Consider the following 3,807-nt stretch of genomic DNA (forward strand, 5'->3'; position numbering starts at 1 on the left):
AATTAAATAATTTCAGTTATTCCCGACCTGCCTCCCACATTTCCAGCACTCATTTTCTTTCTCCTTACAGACTTCATTTATCCCCTCCTATTTACGTCTCTTCCAGATTACTGTTTATTGTTCAAGAGTCTATTCTTGAAACTTCACTTTAAAATGAATCCAGCAAAGGTGAAAAAGCAAACAAGTGCAGATTCTGGACATAGGAAATAATTTTAAAAATACGATGTTGGAACCAGCAGGTCAGGCACATCCATTCAAAATGAAAGAGAGTTAATGCTTCATTGAGAAGACATAGAAAGTCAAACATATTTTAAGTGTGGCTAGAGGGAAGGTGGTGAGAACAGAAGGAATGTCTGCGATAGGGTGAAGAACAAGAGGGACTGGATGGTACAAGTGGTGGAGATGCTGGCTGATGGACGTAATTGTGAAGACTTGTTAATCACAGATCAACTGCCTCATGGAGATGTGAAGACAAGGAAATGGGAGAGAGATTAAATGGTTGAAACTGGAAGATACCAACTGAAGAAACAAAATACTGCAGTAACTACATATCTGAAATAATTACAGAGAATGCTAGGAATACACAGCAGACTAGGGAGCGCCTTCAGCTAGAGGACATGGCCATGATCATCATGAGTAAGCACGTGATGAGCAGAGGCCAACTCCATCATCAAGACAGCACTTCATTGCACCCCTGACAGGTGGAGGAACCACGGGTGACCACAGACAACTTGGAACCGTACAACAGAGGGAGAAACGAGGACCCTGAACCACTCCTGGGCACAACAGAGAAGATGGCCAAGGACAGAGAGAGATGGAGGACCTTCATTGCTGCCCTAAGTGCCAGTGATGTAATGGGCAATAAGTAAGAAAGCAGCACCAGGGCAGCTAGACACAAAGGTAATGTTTCAGGTTAAAGTCCTGTAGCTAGAATGGGGCTAAACTGAAGATGAGATGTTCCTTGAGTTCATATTGGACTTCATCCACATTCCAAAAGACAGAGACACGAGGAGTTCTGCAGATGCTAGAAATTCAAGCAACACACATCAAAGTTGCTAGTGAATGCAGCAGGCCAGGCAGCATCTCTGGGAAGAGGTACAGTCGATGTTTCGGGCCGAGACCCTTTGTCAGGACTAATTGAAAGAAGAGCTAGTAAGAGATTTGAAAGTGGGAGGGGGAGGGGGAGATCCAAAATGATAGAAGACAGGAGGGGGAGGGTTGGAGCCAAGAGCTGGACAGTTGATTGGCAAAAGGGATATGAGAGGATCATGGGAGAGGAGGCCCAGGGAGAAAGAAAAGGGGGAGGGGGGAAAACCCCAGAGGATGGGCAAGAGGTATAGTGAGAGGGACAGAGGGAGAAAAAGGAGAGAGAGAAAGAATGTGTGTGGCCTTCTATATATTGGCAAGACCTGTCGCAGACTGGGAGATCGTTTCGCTGAACACCTACTCTCTGCCTGCCAGAGAAAGCAGGATCTCCTAGTGGCCACACATTTTAATTCCACGTCCCATTCCCATTCTGATATGTCTATCCACGGCCTCCTCTACTGTAAAGATGAAGCCACACTCAGGTTGGAGGAACAACACCTTATATTCCGTCTGGGTAGCCTCCAACCCAATGGCATGAACATTGACTTCTCAAACTTCTGCTAATGCCCCACCTCCCCCTCGTACCCCATCCGTTATTTATTTATATACACACATTCTTTTTCTCTCTCTCCTTTTTCTCCCTCTGTCCCTCTCACTATACCCCTTGCCCATCCTCTGGGTTTCCCCCCTGCCCCCTTTTCTTTCTCCCGGGGCCTCCTGTCCCATGATCCTCTCATATCCCTTTTGCCAATCACCTGTCCAGCTCTTGGCTCCATCCCTCCCCCTCCTGTCTTCTCCTATCATTTTGGATCTCCCCCTCCCCCTCCCACTTTCAAATCTCTTACTAGCTCTTCTTTCAGTTAGCCCTGACGAAGGGTCTCGGCCCGAAACATCGACTGTACCTCTTCCTAGAGATGCTGCCTGGCCTGCTGCGTTCACCAACAACTTTGATGTGTGTTGCCAAAAGACAGAGAATGGTCTGGAAAACTGAAGTGACAGGATACGTTAAAACCCACAATACTTAACTCAAAAAGCATATTTAAATAAAATATTTTTTTTTTCTGGACGGGCTGGAGTCACGTTTCATCCCCAGCAGCTGCGTAACAGAGGACTCTCTGATCTACGGGCTGTTCCCGGGGACGCACACGGAGACTAACGTCCAGTGCTGCTGGCAGATCATGAACTTGGTGAAAGACGCTCTTTGGTCGGCCCGAAACTTGATGATCTACCAGCACATGGAGATGTCCGTGGGAGAATGCAGCCGACTGGCACATTCTCGGCTGCAGGAGTACATGCTGAGGGACGCACTGAAACTTGGTGCAGCCACCGCAAGGGCCCATTGGCGAAGGACCACGGTATAGGTTTCGTCACCTGCGGGAGTGGGAGGGGTCGGGTGGCAGGGAGTATACCCCTCAACAATGGTGTGGTAAGGTGAACAACTTGAGTGCCACGTGGGTGGCCATAAGTATGGATATGTACAGACTATGATGGAAACATATGTAAAGGATGGAAAGTTATTGAATGGTTTATTGTATATAATTTTATTTTTGAATAAAGTATATTCTGAAATGTTTAAAAAAATTAAATAGAAACATAGATATAGAAACATAGAAAATAGGTGCAGGAGTAGGCCATTCGGCCCTTTGAGCCTGCACCGCCATTTATTATGATCATGGCTGATCATCCAACTCAGAACCCTGCCCCAGCCTTCCCTCCGTACCCCCCGATCCCCGTAGCCACAAGGGCCATATCTAACTCCCTCTTAAATATAGCCAATGAACTGGCCTCAACTGCTTCCTGTGGCAGAGAATTCCACAGATTCACCACTCTCTGTGTGAAGAAGTTTTTCCTAATCTCGGTCCTAAAAGGCTTCCCCTTTATCCTCAAACTGTGACCCCTCGTTCTGGACTTCCCCAACATCGGGAACAATCTTCCTGCATCTAGCCTGTCCAATCCCTTCAGGATTTTATACGTTTCAATCAGATCCCCCATCAATCTTCTAAATTCCAACGAGTACAAGCCCAGTTCATCCAGTCTTTCTTCATATGAAAGTCCTGCCATCCCAGGAATCAATCTGGTGAACCTTCTTTGTACTCCCTCTATGGCAAGGATGTCTTTCCTCAGATTGGGGGACCAAAACTGCACACAATACTCCAGGTGTGGTCTCACCAAGGCCTTGTACAACTGCAGTAGTACCTCCCTGCTCCTGTACTCGAATCCTCTCGCTATAAATGCCAGCATACCATTCGCCTTTTTCACCGCCTGCTGTACCTGCATGCCCACTTTCAATGACTGGTGTATAATGACACCCAGGTCTCGTTGCACCTCCCCTTTTCCTAATCGGCCACCGTTCAGATAATAATCTGTTTTCCTATTTTTGCCACCAAAGTGGATAACTTCACATTTATCCACATTAAATTGCATCTGCCATGAATTTGCCCACTCACCCAACCTATCCAAGTCACTCTGCATCCTCTTAGCATCCTCCTCACAGCTAACACTGCCACCCAGCTTCGTGTCAACCGCAAACTTGGAGATGCTGCATTTAATTCCCTCATCCAAGTCATTAATATATATTGTAAACAACTGGGGTCCCAGCACTGAGCCTTGCGGTACCCCACTAGTCACCGCCTGCCATTCTGAAAAGGTCCCGTTTATTCCCACTCTTTGCTTCCTGTCTGCTAACCAATTCTCTATCCACATCAATACCTTACCCCCAAT

This window comes from Mobula hypostoma, chromosome 14 (assembly GCF_963921235.1).
Source record: "Mobula hypostoma chromosome 14, sMobHyp1.1, whole genome shotgun sequence".
NCBI lineage: Eukaryota > Metazoa > Chordata > Chondrichthyes > Myliobatiformes > Myliobatidae > Mobula > Mobula hypostoma.